The following is a 23,329-nucleotide window of genomic DNA, read 5'->3' as shown; positions in this document are numbered from 1 at the left end:
AGATGTGCGTGCGGCAGACGTGGCCTGAGAGACCCGGGCTCACCTCCTGGCGTGTCCCTGGGCAAGCAGGTTGCCACACATCCAGCCTCACGGCTCCCCGCCTGCAGTCTCTTCCGTGTGCTTCACAGGGCTGTCATGGAGGGCGCATGGAAAATCACACACGCGCTCAATTCTAGAGCCCTCTGCTATGAAAGGCATCCCTAAGGGGCCTCCCTTTCACTGCCTCCATCTCTCTTACCTCCCCTTACCCACTGCATCTCCATTCCTCTGCCAGTCGCTCCCCTCCCATGCCTCTTCTGTTTCTACCATCCCTGCCTGTGCCTTCTGTGTATGTTTGGTTTCTTTTCAGGGTAAAACCCTTATTCCAGGCCTTTGTTTGTCTAGTTTCAGGTGAAGACGCCAGATACGTTTACCATAGCGTGGCTTTAGCAACCGAGTCCTAGGGTCAGACCCAGACTAGCTAGCTGTGCAGATGGAGGTAAGGTACCTAATGCTGCGCCATCTGTTTCCACATCTTAACAATGACACAGTGCCTGCTGTGTACAGAGGTGTTTTCACATTGGCTGGCACAGGCAGATGAAGGAGTGCTCGACTCACCTCCCAAGCTCTCCTGGGACCACAGGAACTACTTTGTCGGTGGCTTTGGGGTTTACTGGACTAGTGGGCCAGGCTGTCTGTGTCCCAGTCGTGGCTCCATCCCTTAGGGCCAGGCTTAGTGAGGCTGCAGAGGAGCTCCACTTGGCACAAAACTTAAGGGGCCACCAAAATCTCTATAATCAAGCTGGATAATATCTTAATGCAGTCTTTCTAAAGATCTTATCAGCAAACTACAGCTCACAGGCTGGCCTCCTGGTTTTTTGTTGCTGTTGTTGCTGTTGTTGTTGTTGTTGTTATTGAAACGAAGTCTCCCTCTGTCGCCCAAGCTGGAGTGCAGTGGCGCGATCTCGGCTCACTGCAAGCTCTGCCTTCCAGGTTCATGCCATTCTCCCACCTCAGCCTCCTGAGCAGCTGGGACCACAGGTGCCCACCACCACACCCAGCTAATTTTTTGTATTTTTAGTAGAGACAGGGTTTCGCCATTCACAGGATGGTCTCGATCTCCTGACCTCGTGATCCGCCCACCTCGGCCTCCCAAAGTGCTGGGATTACAGGCGTGAGCCACCACACCCGGCCCCTCCTGTTTTGTAAGTCATGTTTTATTTCAGAGCTGAGATTCTGGAAGCTCATATATTTGGAAGGTACCCAGTATTAATGAAGCTAAAGTCTGCATCTACTAGGAGACCCATTCTGCTTCCATGGCTCCTCTGTCCAAGAAGCGTTTGCCATGGGTACTTGATCATCCTCTACTCTGGCTCCCAGAAGCACAGCAACATGGAGCATGGAGAAGGCTGGCGGTGGGGGCTAGGAGGGAGGGAAGAGGGCAGGGCTCAGGCATGTGGCTCTTCTGCCCTGGTAGCCCCGTGTCTCCAGGGTTCTTACCTATCCTATCTCTTTCTCCTTGCTTTTTGTCCTGTGTTTCCAATTCATTTAATAAGCAGTGTGTTTCAAACACTGTATTTTAACCTGTGAGCCTCTCTGTTCCTTGGTGTCTGTGACAGCTTGCCTGGCAGTGAACTTGGAGGCTCCCACTACTTCAAGGGACTTTCCATAGGAGGATTTTGGCCTCCTCCCTAGTGTTCAATTGATCCAGGACTTTTCTTATTTTGGGTGAGTCTAGATAAATAGGCCAAATATAGCACCATGAGGAAAAGACAAAGAATGCAGTGACTAGGCTGGGGGCAGTGGCTCATGTCTATAATCCCAGCTCTTTGAGAGGCTGAGGCAGGTGGATCATGAGGTCAAGAGATTGAGACCATCCTGGCCAACATGGTGAAACTCCATCTATACTAAAAATACAAAAAATTAGCCAGGTGTGGTGGCAGATGCCTATAGTCCCAGCTACTCGGGAGGCTGAGGCAGGAGAATCACTTGAACCGGGAGGCAGAGGGTGCAGTGAGCTGAGATTGCGCCACTGTACACCAGCCTGGTAACAGAGTGAGACTGCACTTCATCTCAAAAAAAAAAAAAAGCAACAGATAAAAAGCAAAAAAGCAACAGATAAAAAGCAAACAAGCATTTAAAAGAAGAAAGAATCCTACTCCAGGAGCTGGTTTCTGGAAGGGGGCGGCTCATGCAGAGATTTGTGCCTCAGATCTTGAGCAGGGGAAAGTTGAGCACAGGTTCACAGGACAGAACCACGCGTTTCAGCCCAGACATTTCATTTGAATTTGCCAAGCCTTTAGAACTAATTCTCAGTTGCTGTAAACACCAGGGTGGGAAAATCAAAAAGTAGTTCTGTGGAGTGGCCTCCAGACACATCCAGGAGAGGCATCCTGTAGGGCCCCACAGGGCTTCTCAATATTCTAGATTAAAAGAGACTTTAGGGCCGGGCACAGTGGCTCACACCTGTAATCCCAGTACTTTAGGAGGCCAAGGCGGGTGGATCACCTGAGGTCAGGAGTTCGAGACCAGCCTGGCCAACATGGTGAAACCCCCTCTCTACTAAATATACAAAAAATTAGCCAGGTGTGGTGGTAAGCCCTGTAATCCCAGCTACTTACAGGGCTGAGGCAGGAGAATTGCTTCAGCCTAGTAGGCAGAGGTTGCACTGAGCAGAGATCATGCCATTGCACTCCAGCCTGGGTGACAGAGTGAGACTTTGTCTCAAAAAAGATACTTCAGCAAGATGCAATGAGAGTGCTCAGATTGCATGTGGTTGAGATAAACAGGCTCCCCCAACACTCCCACCACACATATCCTCTTCTTAGCTAATAGGGCTTAAAAAGACTCTCCCAGAGCCTAATCACAGTATCAGGAAAGTCAGGCCCCTCATAACCTACAATTCTACATCAGCTGATGAGCCCGTTTTTTTTTGTTTTTGTTTTTGTTTTTTGAGACAGGGTCTCCCTCTGTTGCTCAGGTTGGCGCTCAGTAGTGTGATCCTGGCTCACTGCAACCTCCACTTTCCAGGTTCAAGCAATCCTCCCACCTCAGCCTCCTAAGTAACTGGGGCCAGGTCTCACTATGTTGCTCAGGCTGCTTTCGAACTCCTGACCTCAAGCGATCCTCCTGCCTCGGCCTCCCAGAGTGCTGAGATTACAGGTGTGAGCCACTGCGCCTGGCTGTGAGAAGCAATTTTCACAGAAAACCAACCAGGGCTCCAAAGGATCCAGCAATTTAAAACAGTGCAACATTCCAAAGTGCAAGGTGAAGTTGTCTTCTTCCCAGCACTTTCTGAACCAAGGAAATATTCAGCTGAAGCACGTTCGTGCCCCTGAAGGCATAGCGGCCTCTCCCCTTCCCACTGACAAGGGGCATGTCTTCTTCAGCAAAACTATAGGCTTGAAGGCCAGCCTGGCTGTTGTCTTGAGAGAAAAGTTTCCAGATTCCTCAGCCCTGTCTTAGGACAGCAACCAGCAAGGAAGGCTGTGCTGCTCAGAGCAAATCACTGGGCTTGGCGAGCCTCCAGGTAGGGTTGGGTGCCAGGGCTGGGCTGAGGGCAGCCTGGGTGGCTTAGGTCACTTGGGCTCCTGTGCCCTGGTTTCTTCATCCATAGGGAGGAGAGGATATTAGAGAAAATATGTGTGAAGGCTAAATGGGTCAATATGAGCATCTTCCCCCCGGGCACCTGCTAAGCACTTCATAAACATGAACCATCATGGCATGGGGCAGGCGGGGCTACTCTTTGCCATAGGGGAGAGAATGGGAGAGACATCTCGAAAAAGGCAAACAGAAGTAGGACTCCTCATTCCTCTCTCAGGGACGCTCTGAAAGCGAAGGGAGGAGCGATCGCTCTCCAGCCACCAGCCATCCCTGTGCCCCGGGGAGCAGTTCCAGAAAAGCACACACAGGAAAGCATTTACAGTGATTCCAGAGTGGTGTGATTGTGGAGGCTGCTCCAGACAGGAATGCAGGGCAGTTGTGCCCTGGAGGTCCTGGCGGGGAGTGCAGAATGGGCTGCCACGGCCTGGAGCTGCGCAGAGACCCCCACAAGGCTCCAGAGAAGGCGCCTAGGAGCTCAGCAGGCGAAGAGAGGCTCAGGCCTGTGGTGGCAGGGGTTTTGGGGGTGGGGGTGTCTCAGAAGAGGCAGGGACACCCCCAGCCCTTAGCTCCAGCTCAGCAAGCCGAGCTGTGTGGGTTCTCAGATGGCCATGTAGCCTGCAGCCCCAACAACCGAGAGGCCATGCCAGGGACGGCACCTGGGGGCAGCACCCTCCAAGGACCCCCTGAAGTAGGGATCCCCCATCCACACCTCAGAACTGCATTCTTGAACCCAGTTAGCTCAACTTTGCTCTAGCCAAGTCCCCAAAATGCCCATAGACACCCCAATGCCACCAGATCTGAAAAAGTTTTAGAGAGGGCAAGTTAGCATAGAAAGGTAGGATGCTCTGGACAAACTGCAGTTCAATTATCTTAATTTTGCCAGCTTGATAAAAACAGATGACCCTGTGACGATATTACCGGGGTCCCTCCCAGGCCTTACAAGAGACTCAAGTGAGTGGGGAGCCTAAAGATTCTTTGGTCTCCCCGTAACTCCTTTTCTACTTTTAAGAGCTGAAATCTAAAAGGAAACTGGGGATATGAAGAATTTTCCTCCCAATTATATCTCTGCCCAATTCTATTTGCTGAACCTAAGGTCTAGTCTCCATTTACAGGAAGGCTTAACCACTTGCTTTGAAAGATAAAGTAGATTGGGTAGTAAAGAGCTGCATATTAGTGAATTAAAGCTTGCTTACAAAAACCTCGTCATCAAAAATGGGATTTGAGGCAGGTTCATAAAATACAGTTTATCCTTAAATGTTCCCTTGGAAACGATTGTGCAGGATGTGAACGTTAATCTCTGAGACCTTGGACTTTAAATTCTTAATCTAATTGTTGCCTATTTACTTAGGCTTCCTGACCTTTCATTGCCGAGCGGTTTATTGTTACAAGCTTTCTGCTTTATAGGGTAGTTTTTAAATTTTTAACTATGCTGGGGCAACACATAGAGAATATCTCATAATGGCTGCAAGCACCATCTTTGGCAAAATAAAGCCACTGCAGGTTAATTAAGAAATTTAGAAGATTCTTTCACAGACAACTCTGTGCCCTGAGAGGAAAGGTTATAATTAAGATAGATTCAGTGTTATTAGGATCATTTAAAATGCCAACGCTTCAAAAACTGAAGACAATAAAGTCAGCGGGAGAACACATACTATACATTCAAAGGGTTTATTGGATGAACTGACCTTGCTAAGAACAAGGAAAAAGGAACTTTTGTTCTTCCCACCACTGTCTTCACAGCTGCACCCCCGATCTCCATTCCTAAGGCAAGGAAGATGTACTTAAGCTTTCCCTGTGACTTTCAGGGATGAGAGCAATCTCCTTCTCAGATGTTAAAAAGTCCAGACCCTCTGACTCAAAATGCAAACGTCTCATTCCATGGAAAGCTTCCACGGCGCAGGCCTGAGCTGGGTTTGGCAGCTCTAAGTTCATTTCTGGCTTCACCAGGGCAGGGTGAAGAGTGGGACAGACAGGGAAAAGGGGCTTCTTGCGTGAGTTTGTGGCCATCTGGTGCTGTGGCAGTGGTGTCATGATGATGGTCTGGAGGGCTGCTCTTGTGGGTTCTTCAGGCGCACACACAGCTGGGGACATTGGACATGGCCCCTCCCTGGAGGGAGCAAAGCAGCCTCTGGCTGACTTCCTAGGGCTGGCCCTCAGGCCCTGCTTCCACGCCACAGAGCGCCTGTCTGTTGAGGTCTCCTCTCTGGAAAAAGATCTTCTTGGGCAGACGCATCTTTGAAGTCAGCTCCGCCCTGGCTCACAGTTTCCCCTCCCCTTCGGCGGTTCAGGTGCCACCCCTTGAAGCACCAACTCTGTTGCTGGGGACAGCGTCCGCCATCTCTTGCCTTCAGACTTTCCCAGGTGAGAACCAGGGGGTGGTCTCGGGGTTGGGGGGCACCCGACCCAGGGGCTCACCTGCAGCTCCCACAAGGCCCTTCATTCTGCCCTGTTCTTCTGCCCCAGGGCCTGGGGACCTCCCCTCCTCAGCAAACATCCCAGCAGCAGAGTGTATCCTTGGGCAGTGGGAGCCGGGACTGCAGTCTATTCTCTTAAACTGAAGGCTGTTTTCAAAGAAATCACCTTTTCCTCCTACCAGTCTCATCTCTTATTTATTTATTATTTAGACAGAGTCTCGCTCTATCACCCAGGCTGGAGTGCAGTGGCGCCATCTCAGCTCACTGCAACCTCTGCCTCCCGGGTTCAAGTGATTCTCCTGCCTCAGCCTCCGGAGTAGCTGGGATTATAGATGCATGACACCACACCCGCCTAATTTTTGTATTTTTAGTAAAGATGGGGGTCTCACCATGTTAGTGAGGATGGTCTCAAACTCGTGACCTTGGGTGATCCACCTACCCCGGCCTCCCAAGGTGCTAGGATTACAGGCGTGAACCACCGTGCCCAGCCCATTCTCATCTCTTTCAGATTAAAAGTAGATGAAAAGTGAGTGACATGCAGGGGCTGCAGAATCAGCTTTGGGCCCACCCTCAGCAAGTTCTGCCCGGATGACTTCACACCACTTTCTAGAACACAGAGGCCATGGTGACATATGGTTCTCAGCTTCAGGGCCTCACTTGAAATTCTTGGATAACATGGAAAGTCCATAATGTGTGAAATTATACTTTATTATGATCTGAGGGAAATTCTTCATAGTGCAAATTCACAGAATGCAAATTCTTTACATCCTGGTATCATTGACTGATACGGGAAGTCAAGGCTGGCTGGAGTGCGAATCACCATGGCCATGTACAGTGTTGGACATCCACTGTGCAAAGGCTTTTCATGAACATCTGATCCTCTATAGACATTCAGTTCACAATCTGGAGTCACAGACATTATCTTCCAGGTGTGGAAACAGACACAGGGACATCATGTGACCTGCCCAAGGTTAACCAGCTTCTAAGTGGTAGAGTTGAGGTCAGACCTCAGAGCTATTCTGTCTCAAAGCTCGTTTTATCATACACCCTCTGGCTTGATAATTATTATGAAAATATCCCTTATGCTAGTGCTTGAGGCTGCTGTCACCTCTGTCTGCTGCTTCTTCCTCCAGAGCCCTGAGCAAATCAATCAACTCAGTAAATGTGTTCACGAGGGCTTAGATTGGCCTAACGTTAAACACAGCTCCTAAACTCGGGGAGAGCATTGAAGGCCCTTAGGGCTTCACTGGGGGAGCAACCTACTATCTGGGAGACAGTGAGAGAGCAGGGCAGGCTGTGGAACAGCAGGGGCAGTGTGCAGTGGAGGCTGTAAGTGGCAAGAGGGAAGTCACTGGAACTGAGGGTCGTGGTGCGTTGAGGAGGAGGAGGGCTTTGAGGGAATCATGGAAGCACAGACAGAAGTGCGTGGAGGAGCACAAGGAGGTGACTCACGTGTGGTATCTCCCAGCTCAGGTGCAGGTGGCTAGCAGGGAGTAAGCAGGGATTGAGGAGGGCTGTGGCTCATTTTCCTGGAGCTTCCATCACAAAGCACCACCAACTAGGTGCTTAACCAGCAGAAGCTGATGACCTCAGAGTCCGAGGCTAGAATTCCAAGGTCAAGGCGTCAGTAGGGCCATGCTCATGCTGAAACCCACAGGGGCTTCTTCCTTGCCTCTCCCAGCTTCTGCTGTTGCCAGCAACCTTTGGCATTCCTCGGTGTGCAGCTGCACCACTCCAACCTCCGCCTGCATTGCCTTGTGGCCCTCCCGCCCTGCGTGTCTGGGTCTTTTCTCTTCTCATAGGAGCACCAGTTGTTTGGGATTAGAGGCCTGCATACTTCAGTATGACCTCACCTAACCTTAACTAATCACATCTGCAACAGCCCTTTTTCCAACTAAGGTCGCATTCGAAGGTATGGAGGCTAGGACTTTATATCTTTTTGAGGGGAACACACTCAACTCTTGACCTGGAAAACCTTTGCTGGCTCCTCATAGCTTAGAGTTCAAGTCTAAGGATGAAGGGGCACTCGGGGTCGCTCAGTCTGTCCTCAGCCCTCTCTCCCTTCTTCCCATTGGTCAATCTCCTACTCACTTTGCATCAAGCTTCCTGGCCTCCCAGGCCAGAAGCACACTGTGGTCTTGGTGGGCGCTGCCTCCTGTCCCCACACTCCCCACTCCCTCTGATGAGGAGCTCTTCATAGATCATGCTCACTATCACCTCCTTCTCTGTGCCTTGCTTCAGCCTTCACCTGGAGGAATAAGGAATTCTCCCACAGCATCTTCCTTAGAGCCCTGTCACAGCATTTACTGTGTGATGCAGTTACCTGTTACCTAGCTGTGATCCCATTTTAGCTCAGCCAATCACCCACTTTGGGCCTGGGACTCACTGAGTGATAGGCTTGTGAGGATTGGAGGCTATGTTCCCAACCAGCCCCCCAGAACCACTGAACTCCTGATCTGGTTGAAGTAAACTGTTGCATTTGATGACTGACCAAACAGTGTGATATCTGAAAGAAGATATCATCTTCCCACATGGCAGGGGGCGAGTGCTTCCAGAGTGCAGGCCAGGTGTCCACAGGTGACTCTGCCAGGCAGGGCACCTGGGAGGAGAAATGACGGGGGTCACGGGTCTGGCTGTTTTGGGACAGCAGTAGGGTTGTGAGGAAGAGGGAAGCAGAAGGAAAAGAAGGAGGGGAAGGCAATTCTAGGCAGCTACCACTGAAAAGGAAGAGGAGCTCTTTTGCCCAAAACCTTAGAAGGACCCAAGGTGGGGGACAGGGTTTGGTGGGCGAGCAGGTTCTAAGTGTGCTGCATGGAATACAGAATAAGAAATTGCATCTGGAGATAATGTTTCTTGGGGAGTGATAGATTATTACCAAAGACAGATGAGTTAGTAGAATCACTCTGGTTCCACGCAGGAAGCCATGCTTGGTTTTTCCTGCTGTACGGATCAGCAGTGCCATCTATTGGGGCTTGGAGTAAACTGTGTGGTTTGGAACGCATGAAGACTGAATCCTCTTTCACGCCCAAACCCACAATGACTGCATTAGTATGTGTTCAGTATGACTTATTGCAGATTAGGATTAAAAGGACATTATGCATGGCTAGAATGAGAAAGGACATTATGCATGGCTAGAATGTTTTTTCATTTAAAATGGTTGGGAGGGGTGAAGGGAGAAAACTGTGTTCTTTAGCTCTGAATGACATTTTATCATTCAGAAATGAGAATTATGTGCCTCCCAGGCCTGAGGTCAGCACAGGCACCACCCTGCCCTCGTGGGATGTGGTGTGGAAAGCTCAGAGCAGCTTGTGCACGCTCCCATGTTGTAGAGAATCTCTTCACACACGCATTCTGAGAGATGATAGGGAGAGAACTTTGAGTTTATGCAATTTCCCAGAACACTCAAAAGTCCATGTTTTTCTTTTTATTTTGAGTTAATGGTGAATGTTATCTCTGCCATCCCAGTGGCAGGCTCATTTTGTTCCTCCCACCTCTCCTTGACTGTAGGTGCTCCCCATGAGGGCGGTCCTCAGCCCTTGTCCCTCGAATCCCACAGCTTTACCTGCCATGGACATGCTGATGATACATGCGTCTGCATCTGCTCCCCCCACACCCCATCTCTCGGCTTACTTCCAAATCCACCTGCCTAAGTGCCTATCAGTCATCTCCATCTAGATGACCTGCACGCACCTAAAACTCAACACATCCAGAGTCAGTTCAGTATCCCCCTTAAATCTGTCCTCTTACTTTCTTTTCCTTGGCTGAAGGCATAACGCCCACCAGGTTTCCCAAGCCGGAAATCCTGGAACCATTCATTCTTGACTCTTTTATCCCTTGAACCACAGCGGCTCATCCGTAAGGCACAGTGCTGGGACTATGCAGAGTGCAACGGTTTACCCAGATAATTCAGGAATCAAGAGTCCTTCAAACAGAAATGATAAAATAAAAACTAACACTTACATAGTGTGGTTTATGTGGTAGGCACTGCCCTAATAGTGATTTAACTACCATTCAAATGTATTGGTTCATTTATTCAATCAAATTCTCACTGCAGCTCTGAGCTAAGTATGATTATTATTTGTGTTTTATAGATAAGGAAACTGAGGCACAGACCTGTTAAAAAACTTGATTAAAAGTTCACTGGGGCCAGGCACGGTGGCTCATGTCTGTAATCCTAGCACTTCAGAGGCCGAGGCAGGCAGATCACTTGAGGTCAGGAGTTCGAGACCAGCCTGTCCAGCCTGGTGAAACCCTGTCTCTACTCAAAACTATAAAAAAATTGCCGAGTGTGGTGGCATGCACTTGTAATCCCAGCTACTCCAGAGGCTGAGGCAGGAGAATCACCTGAACCCAGGAGGCGGAGGTTGCAGTAAGCCAAGATCTTGCCACTACATTCCAGTCTGGGCAACAGAGCGAGACTCCATCTCAAAAACAAACAAAAAAGAAGTTCATTGGATAGTTGGGTAAAAATATATCATTGCTGCCTTTTGGGAGCTCATAGTTGTAGAGGAGAATCAGACAGGCAGCAAACAACCACCTGTGTGGAAGTGCTGTCATGGCGGCATGTGGAAGGCTCCCCAAGGACAGGGATATACTCACATATGTCTGAGATGACACAGGGACCTGCACTTTGTTGAGAAGGATGAACGTTAGTTTGAGTCTCCCGTTTCTCAATCCCAGTGTGTGGGATTTAACTCAAGCCTATCACATTTCATTCAAGCCTCATTAGGGGTGTGTCATTCATGGTAGGCTTATTATGTTGTAGGAACAACCCCCGAATCCCAGGGACCTCATACACTAAAGGTTTGTTTTCACTGACACCACACATCAGTGCAGGTCAGCTGGGGCAAAGCTCAGTGCCATCTCTCAGGATCCCTGGATGATGGAGGCTCCGGCTGGACGCAATCGCTGCAGCAGTGGTAAGGGAGTGTGGCGACTCACACACAGCCTCTTAAAACTTCCATCCGGAACCAACATAAGTAACTCCTGCCAGGTTTTGTTGGCCAAGAGAGTCACATGGCCACATGGGACATCAAAAGACATGAGGAATTATAACCCTACCAGGTCCCTGAAGAAGGCAAAGTAGAGTATTTATGGACTACCCTAATGGCTGCCATGGCGATGGGGAGTGGAAGTATGTTCTCTGAACATGGGACATTCGGAACTGGTGACTGACTCAGGTGTGGAAACTAAGCAGCCTTGGCAGCAGGTGGGAGGAAGCTGTGCTGAGATGGGCCCACATTCCCATGGTGGCAGGACAGGGGGCAGTGATGCCAAGCATGGAGTTAAAAATAACTAGACTTGGCAGTGCGCAGTGGCTCATGCCTGTAATCCCAGCACTTTGGGAGGCAAGCAGATCATGAGGTCAGGAGATTGAGACCATCCTGGCTAACAAGGTGAAACCCCGTCTCTACTAAAAATACAAAAAAATTTAGCCAGGCATGGTGGTGGGCGCCTGTAGTCCCAGCTGCTCGGGCGGCTGAGGCAGGAGAATGGCGTGAACCTGGGAGGCACAGTTTGCACTGAGCTGAGATTGCACCGCTGCACTCCAGCCTGGGCGACAGAGAGAGACTTCTTCCCCCCCCCCAAAAAATAATAAATATATAAGAATAAACAAATAAATAAATAGCTAGACTTTCATAGCTCTTTCTAGGTGCCTGTCACTGCCTTAAGTGCTTTACATATATCAACTCACTTGACTCTCAAGCCTAAGGCCCTAATAATTATAGAGCTACAGAAGAATCTCTCTTCAGAATAATTCCTCTTGGAGGGTTTCTGGTATCTAACTTGTCTCTTCTTTTCCCTCTAACATCTCACCAGTATGTTGTGCAACATCCTGAATCCAAAGCAAAGTTAACAGACTGAGTAACCATATTCTTTTGTAACAGGGTATATTAGTTTGGTGGGAGTGGGAGGATATGACCCTTCCTCCAATTTCCATTTGGAATATGGCTTCAAGAGAGTGAAGTTGGCCAGTATCCTGTCTCCAGGACAAATATTGGTACCCGGGATTTGCACAGTGGCTAGAGAGACACCTAGCAAACAATTTGAGCTTATTAATCACTGGGGTTCACACATGAGTAAATTTGTTGAATGAATTTGTGTGGCCTTTGACAGAAGCCAGATTGTTGAAGCGACAGTGGAAGCCTTAGAGAGAATGTGTAGTCAGCAACTGAGCGTGAGGGTGGAGCTAGAGAAGCCTGGTTCGGCGTTCTAGGTGCAACGATACTCAAACTCAGCCACCCTGTTCATTTTCTGCTGCTAAAACAGAATATACAGGCTGGGTAATTTTATTTTTAAAAAGAGATCTATTTGGCTCACAGAAGCTGAGATGTCCAAGACTAAGAGCTGCATCTGGCGAGGGCCTTCTTGCTGCATCATAAGATGGCAGAAGGGCATCATGTGGTGAGAGACCCTGGGAGAGTACTTTTTAGAGGCAACCAATGTTAACTGAGAGAAACCCTGAGGGAGACATCACTTGTACACTCCTTTTTTCCTTTGGAATTTGTATTAAGTTCATCATCTCACGTGAAGACAAAATAAAACTAATCACTTAAAAATTTTTTTTTGCTGGGTGTGGTGGCTCACGCCTGTAATCCTAGCACTTTGGGAGGCTGAGGTGGGCGGATCATGAGGTCAAGAGATCGAGACCATCCTGGCCAACATGGTGAAACCCTGTCTCTACTAAAAATACAAAAATTAGCTGGGTGTGGTGTCAGGCGCCTGTAGTCCCAGCTACTCGGGAGGCTGAGGCAGGAGAATTGCTTGAACCTGGGAGGTGGAGGTTGCAGTGAGCCGAGATTGTGCCACTGCACTCCAGCCTGGTGACAGAGTGAGACTCCCTCTCAAAAAAAAAAAAAAAAAAGTTCACAGAAAATTCTAACAAATCTTTTCATGAGTGTAAACATCTTGGTGATGAATTTACTCTAGTGAGTGCAAATGTCTATGAGGTTTTTTTTGCGGGAGTGATAAAAATGTTTTAACATTACTGTAGCAATGGTTGCATAACTAGTAAATTTACTATTAAAAGTCATTGAGTTGTACTCTTAAAAAATAAATGGATTTAATTATATACAAATTATATCTCAATGAAGCTTTTAACATGTTTACTCCATGTATAGATTCATGTAGATATAGCTATAACACATAGCTAGAAACATAGAAACAAATACAGATACAGACAGAGAGAAAGTAACGCAGAGGTAATAACAAAAATAACTTCCTGATTATCTGCTATATATTAGGTACTTAAGGATGTTATACTTAATGATAACAACTTTTCCAGACAGGCATTAGGGATCCCGTTTTACAGATTAAAAAAACTGCAGCTCAGAAATGTTGGGTGGAACTGATAGTAAGGGGGAGGGTGTGGATTTGAGCTTGGGCCATCGAAGGCCTGTTCTGGGTCCACTTTATTGCCTCTATTATGAGAATATCCCCAAGTAATCCAGCCTGGGAAGCCAGAGTACCAGAGCTTCCTAGCATTCTATCCTGGGATGCAAGTCAAGGAACCATGGCTGATACCTGAAAGGAGGAGAAAGAGGGGAGATTTAGACAGTGGTTCGAGCCTCGGTGTGAGTCAATGGACAAACATCCCGTCTAGAAACAGTGTCAAGTTCTGAGGAATGCCTGCCCTCCCCCTCCATGCGCAGCCCGGGACTCCTGCTCCCTCCTGTGCCTCAGTCTCCCGATTTGGGTCTTCCTCTTGCTCCCGTGCCACACCCAATATGTCCATTCCAACCCAGCCTTGCAATGAAGCCCTCCAGCCACCACTGCTACCTAAAGTCATCCCAGAGTTTACAGTTCCGATAGAACTGCAGCAAGGTCAGGACATCGGGAACTACCAGAGCAAGTTCTCCAAACCTGTTCCCTTTTAAAGGGTTAAGGGTAATATGTACAGGTGATGATTGCTTTTTACAAAGTTCAAAAGAACCTGGAGGAAGCGGTGTGAAAGCAAGAGCTGGAGGTTTTTTGAGAAGATGGTAAAAGGAGTCAACAGCACCACAAAGCCCTGCTGGGGCCTCCGTCCCCCACCAGCCCACGCCTCCAGAAATCAGAGCCACACTACGCCCCTGGCTGTAGTCTTGATAAAGTTTGCCTTGTTATCTTGAAAGAGAAAGACTTTGGGTTAGTTTGCTTTGCTTTGCTTTGCTTTGCTTTGCTAAGGCTTTTATCAAAAGATAAGGCAAGCCGACTTGTGTGGAGGTTGTAGGGATCACCACTGCTAACACTGATAGGTTCAGGACAGGCAGACTGCTTACCCTGATGGCTTCCTTTAGCTAGAGATCAGGGAGCATGAAAATGAACAGATTTGAGGACATGTCCACTTCCTCTTCCTCCTTCTTCCTCCCTCTGCTCAGAAATAAGCAGGCTCTGCAATAACAGTCTCAGAAAAGATGGAGAACTTGTCCCAGGTTGGGCCCGGAATTGGCTCTGTGATGCAAACTAGGTATTGCGAGGTCTATTTCTTTGCGCCTTTGGAACACTTGGGAGGCCCCCGAAAGAGCACCGTTAGTGCCCACTACCAGAAGGATGGTAGTGATCTACCATCCTTCTGCCATTCGCTTTACCTTGTTCTGTTACCTTCTTCATGATTTGCTCGCTTGCAAAGTATCTATTTAGTAGTCAGATGTGAGTTAATTTAATTAAATCCTAGGAAGTGCTGGAGATAGCGTTCTTCAATGGCTTCTTTTCTGGCACAAAACGAAATGCCCCAAACACTCAGGGAAACACAGTAGTTAAAGTGGTGTCTCTCTTGCTTACAGTTTAATCATTTCTTTTTTTCTTGCCTAATATTAAATAGTACTTTGATTAAAGGTCACCCTTACACCCTAATAAAGAAAACTGCTTACATTTCCCAAGTATGTTTATATTTCATTTCACATCACCAAGTAATCAAGTCCTTTCTTCATGTCACACCCCCTAACTTTCTAACTAAATGACTGACATTTTATCCAAAACTTCGCCTTGGGAATGGGGAGAAGAAACAACGTGTTCATCAATGTGTTGGTTCTTTTTGCTTGACACGCCATCACTGAAAAGTCACTGATACGTAACTCAAGATTATGGAGATTACACCACTGCACTCCAGCCTGGTGACAGAACAAGACTCTGTCAAAAAACAAAACAAAACAAAACAAAAACCACCTCTCAATAATGGGAATTTGAGGGCCGGGTGTGGTGGCTCATCCTGTAATCCCAACAATTTGGGAGGCTGAGGAGACTGGATCACCTGAGGTCAGGAGTTCGAGATTAGTCTGGCCAACATGGTGAAACGCTGTCTCCACTAAAAATACAAAAGTTAGCCGGGTATGGTGGCATGAACCTGTCATCCCAGCTACTCGGGAGGCTGAGGCAGGAGAATCGCTTGAACCCAGGAGGCGGAGGTTGCAGTGGGCAGAGATCACTCCATCGCACTCCAGCCTGAGCGACAAGAGTGAAACTGTGTCTCAAAAAAAAAAGAAAGAAAGAAAGAAAAGAAAAGTTACTCTCTTGAGCAGAAAGACTGAAGAGTGGGTGTTGAGAGGAGATGGAATGGGGTTAGAGGAAGACCCTTGGACAAGATCCTGTATTTAGGGATGGGATAATGTGATAGAGCTATGGCGGAGACTGCTATTTGCCTACCTGGCAATTATTCACCTTGAAATTATTGCTTAGGTAAGGAACTTTGATTTTATTTCGTGTGAATAAATCCCCCACCTAACAAATTACATTGCCCAGCTTCCCTTGATGCCAGGCCGGGGCACGTTCTGGCCAAAGAGATGTAAGTAAAAATGTAGAACTTGGAAATAAATTTTTTTTTTGAGACGGAGTCTTGCTCTGTCTCCCGGGCTGGAGTGCAGTGGCCGGATCTCAGCTCACTGCAAGCTCCGCCTCCCGGGTTTACGGCATTCTCCTGCCTCAGCCTCCCGAGTAGCTGGGACTACAGGCGCCCGCTACCTGGCCTGGCTAGTTTTTTTTTTTTTTTTTTTTAGTAGAGACGGGGTTTCACTGTGTTAGCCAGGATGGTCTCGATCTCCTGACCTTGTGATCCGCCCTTCTCGGCCTCCCAAAGTGCTGGGATTACAGGCTTGAGCCACCGCGCCTGGCCGGAAATAAATTAACTTAGCAGAAGCTGAATCTGGAAGTCACCCCTTTTTCATTCTTTTCCTGCTTGTTGCCCCGAATGCAGACGTGGTGGTTGAAGCCCCAGCAGTCACACTGGACCCTGAGTGATATTCAGGTGAAGCCTCTAAGCGAGAATGATGGAGCAGAAAGAACGAAATACCCTGGGTCCCGAAGATTTTCTGGAAAGTCCTTGTCAGTCCTGGACTAGCCACCTGTGGAGCTTTTCTGTGTGAGAAAACAAACACTTGTGTGTTTAAGCCATGACGTCTCCTGGAGGGTTCCACCATGGTCCCTGCTCACTTCTTGTTCAGAATCCCTGTCCTGAGGACCTCTCAGGGGCCAGGCAGCAATTTGCCCCTTTCTTCTTCTTCACCCCCTCACCCTGGACTCACCTCCTGTCTCATCCCACAGAACTTCTCTAACACAAGGCGATTTCAGCAGAATGAGGTTTTGAAGTGCAACAGAACACACCCCTGTTGTACAATTTCTCCACCTACAACTACAAAGAAATCACATTTGTGTGTGTGTGTGTGTGTGTGTGTGTGTGTGTGTGTTGTAGTAGAGAGAGGGTTTCACCATGCTGGCCAGGCTGTTCTCGAACTCCTGACCTCCAGTGATCTGTCAGCTTCAGCCTCCCAAAGTGCTGGGATCACAGGCATGAGGCACCGCGCCTGGACAAGAAACCACATTCTATGCCAGTTCCCTCATGGCCTGACCTCCCGCCGTTTTGCTTGAACCCCTCTCCCTGCCAAGACCCTGTCCTCTCCTCTGTCAACTCTCCCGTCCAGTCCAGGCCATCTCACAACCTCATCTTCCCAGTTTCTCTATTAGGGAAAAATTTAAGGGTTGCATCATTACTTTAAAAAATATTCTCATGAGCAGGGAAACTTGGTTTTCTTTGTTGTAACCCTTGCCTGTGCAGATTACCTGCGGGAGAACTCATCACAGCCAAAGGGCTCATATGGTGTTTTACAAAACAAAAGGGACCTGAATCCCAAATCTCCATCCTGGCAACATGAAAGAATAGGCGAAAGCTTTGAAATGAAGGTTTCTTTTAACTTGAGTCAGATCTCAGACTTGGGCAGTTTCACTCCCCCTCTAAGTGGGAGCAGTCAGCGGAACATTGCTGTTTTCATATGGCCAGAGCAGGGGCCCAGGACTCGTGATTCCTATTTCTCTTCCTGATACACATGACAAATTGTTAATATTGCTTAGACAGTAAACCCTTGCACATTAATAATTAATTAATATCCTCATAGAAAAGTAGCCATACAAGTTATTCAAAAAAGAAAACATACATATGGGAAATTACTTAATTTATTATTATTTTATTTATTTCTTTCTTTATTTTTGAGATGGAGTTTCACCCCTGTTGCCCAGGCTGGAGTGCAATGGCATGATCTTGGCTCACTGCAACCTCTGCCTCCCAGGTTCAAGTGATTCTCCTGCCTCAGCCTCCTGAGTAGCTGGGATTACAGGCATGCGCCACCATGTCTGGCTAATTTTTTGAATTTTTAGTAGAAACAGGTTTCACCATGTTGGCCAGGCTGCTCTCGAACTCCTGACCTCAGGTGATCCGCCCGCCTCGGCCTCCCAAAGTGCTGGGACTACAGGCATGAGCCACCGTGCCTGGCCCAATTATTATTATTTTGAGAGGGAGTTTCATTCTTGTTGCCCAGGCTAGAATGCAATGGCAAGATCTCGGCTCACTGCAACCTCTGCCTCCTGGGTTCAAGCCATTCTCCTGCCTCAGCCTCCCAAGTACCTGGGATTACAGGCATGTACCACCCCGCCTATCTAATTTCTTGTATTTTTAGTACAGAGGGGGTTTCACTATGTTGCCCAGGCTGGTCTGGAACTCCTGACCTCAGGTAATCCACCCGCCTCAGCCTCCCAAGGTGCTGCAATTACAGGCGTGAGCCACCGCTTCTGGCTGAATTTATTACTTAACATCTCTTAGCATTATGCAATACAAAATGCAAATGTAATAACTATGTATACTTTTTCTTATAGTGTTAGCAAAGGCAATACTTTATGATAATGTTGACAATATGTCAGTGTGGGTGAGAGGGGAGAGGAAGTAGCTATTCTCATACACTGGTGGTGCACATCCTCATTTTGGCTTGTCTCCACCTGCCTCCCAGGCCTTTGGGGGCTTGCAAAAGCTCCAGATACCACAAGAGCAGCTTTACTTCTTAGTGCTGCAGCTCATCTTGGCTTCCCCTCTGAAGGCCAGCCTCTGGCATGTGGATCTAGCTTCCCTAGCAGCTGCCCTCTACCTGCAAGGAAAGGGAAGTTAGCACCCCATGGTCAATGGCAGACAACAGCTGGTAATTTCTCCCCCTCATTTTTTCCAACAGACTGTTCCAAGGCACAGTGGTTCCCTATGACATTTCCAGAAACACTCTCATTGCAAAGCGACTGAGTTTTTGCAAGAAGCTATGACCCGCTGTGTAAAACATTTCTTTAATTTGCTCTCTTTCCTTCTTATTTCCTTTTTTCCCTTTTTCTTGCTCTCTCAAGACAGCAAACCCCCAATAGACTATTCACATGTAAGCTATGTATCAGACTCAGTTTTCTAACACACTAGAAAGATGGTAAAGTAGTATAACTTTTTTGGAGGACAGTTTGGCAAAACACATCAAATTGTAAAAGAATGTATGTACTTTTTACTGTGGTAAAATATAAATAACATAAAATCTACCATTGTAACTGTTTTAAGTGTATAGTGCAGTGGCATTAAGTACGTTCACACGGTCGTGCAGTCATCACCGCCATCCAGAGCTTTTTCATCATTACAAACTGAAACTCTGTACCCATTAAACAACAGCTCCCCTGTCTTCCTTCCCCCTAGCCCCTGGTAAGCACCAGTCTACTTCCTGTCTCTAGGAATCTGACCACTCTAGGTGCCTCAGATAAGTGAAACCACAGAGTATTTGTCCTGCTGTGTCTGGCTTACTTCACTTGGCATTCTGTCTTTAAAGTTCATCCATGTTGTACCACAACGTGTCAGAATTCCCTTCCTCCTTCGTAAGTCTGAATAATATTCAATTATGTATATATATATATATATATATATATATGCGTGTGTATGTGTGTGTGTGTGTGTGTGCACTACAATTTGTTTTTGTTTTTGTTTTTGTGATGGAGTTTCCCTCTTATTGCCCAGGCTGGAGTGCAATGGCACAATCTCGACTGACTGCAACCTCTGCCTCCCGGGTTCAAGCAATTCTCCTGCCTCAGCTTCCGAGTAGCTGGGATTACAGGCAAGCGCCACCATGCCTGGCTAATTTTTGTATTTTTAGTAGAGATGGGATTTCTCTATGTTGGTCAGACGGGTCTCAAACTCCTGACCTGAGGTGATCCGCCCTCCTCGGCCTCCCCAAGTGCTGGGATTACAGGCATGAACCACCTTGCCTGGCCTTTGCTATCTTGTAGTTATGTTTTTGATAAGCATTAGGGGTTTGGTATTTATAAGTAATAAGAAATAGTAAATAATGAGAAATTTATTCCTGGTTAGCATTTTTTTTTTTTTTTTTTTTAAATTGAGATGGAGTCTCTCTCTGTCACCCAGGCAGGAGTGCAGTGGTGCAATCTTGGCTCACTGCAAGCTTCGCCTCCCAGGTTCAAGTGATTATCCTGCCTCAGCCTCCTGAGTAGTTGGGACTACAGGTGCCTGCCACCATGCCCAGCTAATTTTTGTATTTTTAGTAGAGACACAGTTTCACCATGTTGGCAAGGATGGTCTCGATCTCTTGACCTGGTGATCCACCAGCCTCGGCCTCCCAAAGTGCTGGGATTACTGGTGTGAGCCGCCGTGCCCAGCCCTGGTTAGCAGTTTTATGAAAACATTTGAATTTCAGGTCTAGATTAGCAGTAAGTAATGTATTTGGAGAAGTTTGTAAATGTTTGTTTAAGGAGGATGTTCATCACCAGTTTTTGTTTTTTTTTTTAAGATCCAAAGTTTGGAAACAATCTACACGTCTATTTGTGGCGGTATGGAAAAGCAAATGGCTTTTGAAGAAATGCAGATAGCAAGTTCATACTAGGCCATCTCTAGAGGATGTGGAACAGAAAGATAGATTTCCAAGTGGAAAGGACTGTTGAAGAAATGTGGTTTGTTGGTTTGTTTGTTTGTTTATTTATTTATTTATTTTTAGAGACAGTGTCTAGTTCTGTCATCCAGGCTGGAGTGCCATGGTGCCATCATAGCTCACTGCAGCCTTGAACTCCTGGGCTCAAGTGATCCTCCTGCCCCAGCTTCTCAAGTAGCTGAGATGACAGGCTTGAGCTACCACATCCAGCTCTTGAAATGTGGTTTTGAAAGTCTTAGTTCTGGCTGTGCGTGGTGGCTCACGCCTGTGATCCCAGCACTTTGGGAGGTTGAGGCTGGTGGATCACAAGGTCAGGAGTTCGAGACCAGCCTGGCCAACATAGTGAAACCCCATCTCTACTAAAAATATGAAAATTAGCTGGGCATGGTGGTGCGTGCCTGTAATCCCAGCTACTCGGGAGGCTGAGGCAGGAGAATCTCTTGACCCCAGGAGGCAGAGGCTGTAGTGAGCCAAGATTGTACCATTGCACTCCAGCCTGGGCAACACCGTTTCAAAAAAAAAAAAAAGAAAGAAAGTCTTGGTTCCCCTGGAAACAAAAAAGAGGGACACTTCTTCCCCTCCATGCACCACTCTTTCTATCCCTATTCTCCCAGAGCAGGAAATGCTCATCCCATCGGTCAAGGTGTTGGTCAGGTTTCACTTGTTAGTTGGTGGGGACACCGGGCACCAGGGGTCCTACACTCACAGGGCTCTCGCTCTGCTGTGCTCTGTAGTTAAGCTGCTAGGACTCTCAGGAAGACCCAGCTAGGTCTCTGCGCTTCTGCTCTCTCTGATTTTTTATTTGGTCTTCTCTCAGACTAATTCTCCTCCAGGAGCTCTCCACTTCCTCAATCAGTGAGCTAAACTGAGCCTGGCTCCGTGCTAGAGGACTGGCCATCTCTTCTCTCTCTCTTTCTCTCTGCAGGGTGAGAATGCTTATTAATGTGATAGACAGAACTCTAACAGTAACCCTCAGGGCCCTCTTCCTTGTGGGTGAAAACAGAATGTGTTTATCACTCCTGTGATTACGTTATGCTATATGCCAAAGAGAGAATCTGTGAGTGGACCTAATCTAACCACACAATCCCTTTAAGCTTAGAAAGCTTTCTCAGGCTGGTGGTAGAAGGAAGGTCAAAGAGATCTGAAGCGTAAGCACAGCTCACTGTTGATGGCTTGAAGATAGAAGAGATCACATGTGAGGAGGACCAGAGAGTGGCTTCTAGGAGCTGAGAGCAGTCCCTAGACAACATTTAGCATGGAAATGGGGACTTTCACCCTGCAGCCATGTGGAAATGAATTCTTCCAGTGAGCTGAATGAGGCCGAACACAGATTCTCCCTCCGTTTCCAGAGAAGAACCCAGCCTTTGAGACCCTAAGCAGGGAACCCAAATGAGCTCACCTAGACTTCTGGCCTTATTAACTGTGAGTTAATAAATGAGTGTCCTTTTAGCGGCTGGCTTGTGATAATTTGTTACCCACAACAGAATACAAATACAATGACCTATTTATCCTGTCACTATTGAAACAGCACTAGCTACTGGGATTCCACTGAGCCTGTTTTCTCATCTATAAAACAGGAACACTAACACCAGATGGGTTAAATGAGACAATGAATGTAGAAAAAAACTTTGTAGATTGTAAAGTGTTAAAGAAAATTGTGAACTATTCTTGTTACCATTACTAAGCATGTACTTGAACTGGGCCCAGTTGGTGGCCTGGTATCATCATTTTTTACCCATTAAGAGTGGGCAGGCTGGGCGCGGTGGCTCACGCCTGTAATCCCAGCACTTTGGGAGGCCGAGGTGGGTGGATCATGAGGTCAGGAGATCGAGACCATCCTGTCTAACACAGTGAAACCCTGTCTCTACTAAAAATACAAAAAAAATAGTTGGGCGTGGTGGCAGGCGCCTGTAGTCCCAGCTACTCGGGAGGCTGAGGCAGGAGAATGGCGTGAACCTGGGAGGCGGAGCTTGCAGTGAGCCGAGATCACACCACTGCACTCCAGCCTGGGTGACAGAGCGAGACTCTGTCTCAAAAAAAAAAAAAAGAGTGGGCAATGTGGGGATTATATTAGAAGTGGGGGACAGGGAGGAGGACACTGGCCAGGTTAGAAGTCTTCATAATCCATACCTCAGACTGAATTGTACATACTAATTAATCAATTAATTATTAATTCCAAAGGCAAACTGCTCTCATAGGTATTTTTTTCTTTTTTTCGAGATGGAGTTTCACTCTTGTCACCCAGGCGGGAGTGCAGTGGCGTCATCTTGATCCACTGCAACCTCCGCCTCCCAGGTTCAAGTGATTCTCCTGCCTCAGCCTCCCAAGTAGCTGGGATTACAGGTTCCTGCCACCACGCCTGGCTACTAATATTAGTGTTTTTAGTAGAGATGGGGTTTCACCATGTTGGCCAGGCTGGTCTTGAACTCCTGACCTTAGACGATCCACCCGCCTCGGCCTCCCAAAGTGCTGGGATTACAGGGGTAAGCCACTGCACCTGGCCTCTTATAGGTATTTAAGAGTGTAGTTCACATAAGAGGATTACAGTATCATTTGGAAGTATACTGTTATCAAATGTTTAATTGTCTCATCCCAAAAAAATGTAGGAGGGAGACTGTCTTGCCCTTTGTGTTTTAGGTGTCTGTGTCAAAGATGATCGTTCACAGCCACTACTTCCTTGTGTTCTGCCAGCATGACTCCCCAAATATCCCTTTTTCGCCATCAACAGGGTTTCTTGTGTCTCAATCCAAGCCTTCCTGGATTTCACGGGTATGTTAGTGACTCTTTCTCCTTTTCCTCGGGTGTTGGGAGATGGTTCCATTTAACTCATGACTCTGGTGATCTTTCTGCTACATTTCCCACAATAGCTAAAGCCCATGCAGAGACATGTTTCAACCAGTTACACACATAATGGAAGAAGGAGTAGCATTGTTAGGATTAGATTTTTGGGACAAGCTAAGACCAGCTGTCATGTTTCTTCAATTGATTTTTTTTTTCCCCAAAAAAGGATCAAGATGTTCTGAAAATGAATTAAATATATTATTGCCCATAGCCTAATTTAAAAAAAAAAATTAAGGTAACAGTAATAACTTCTTTTTTTTTTTTTTGAGACTGAGTTTCACTCTTGTTGCC

The sequence above is a fragment of the Trachypithecus francoisi genome, unplaced genomic scaffold, assembly GCF_009764315.1.
Source record: "Trachypithecus francoisi isolate TF-2019V2 unplaced genomic scaffold, Tfra_2.0 Lachesis_group19, whole genome shotgun sequence".
NCBI lineage: Eukaryota > Metazoa > Chordata > Mammalia > Primates > Cercopithecidae > Trachypithecus > Trachypithecus francoisi.
This window is presented reverse-complemented; position numbering follows the sequence as displayed.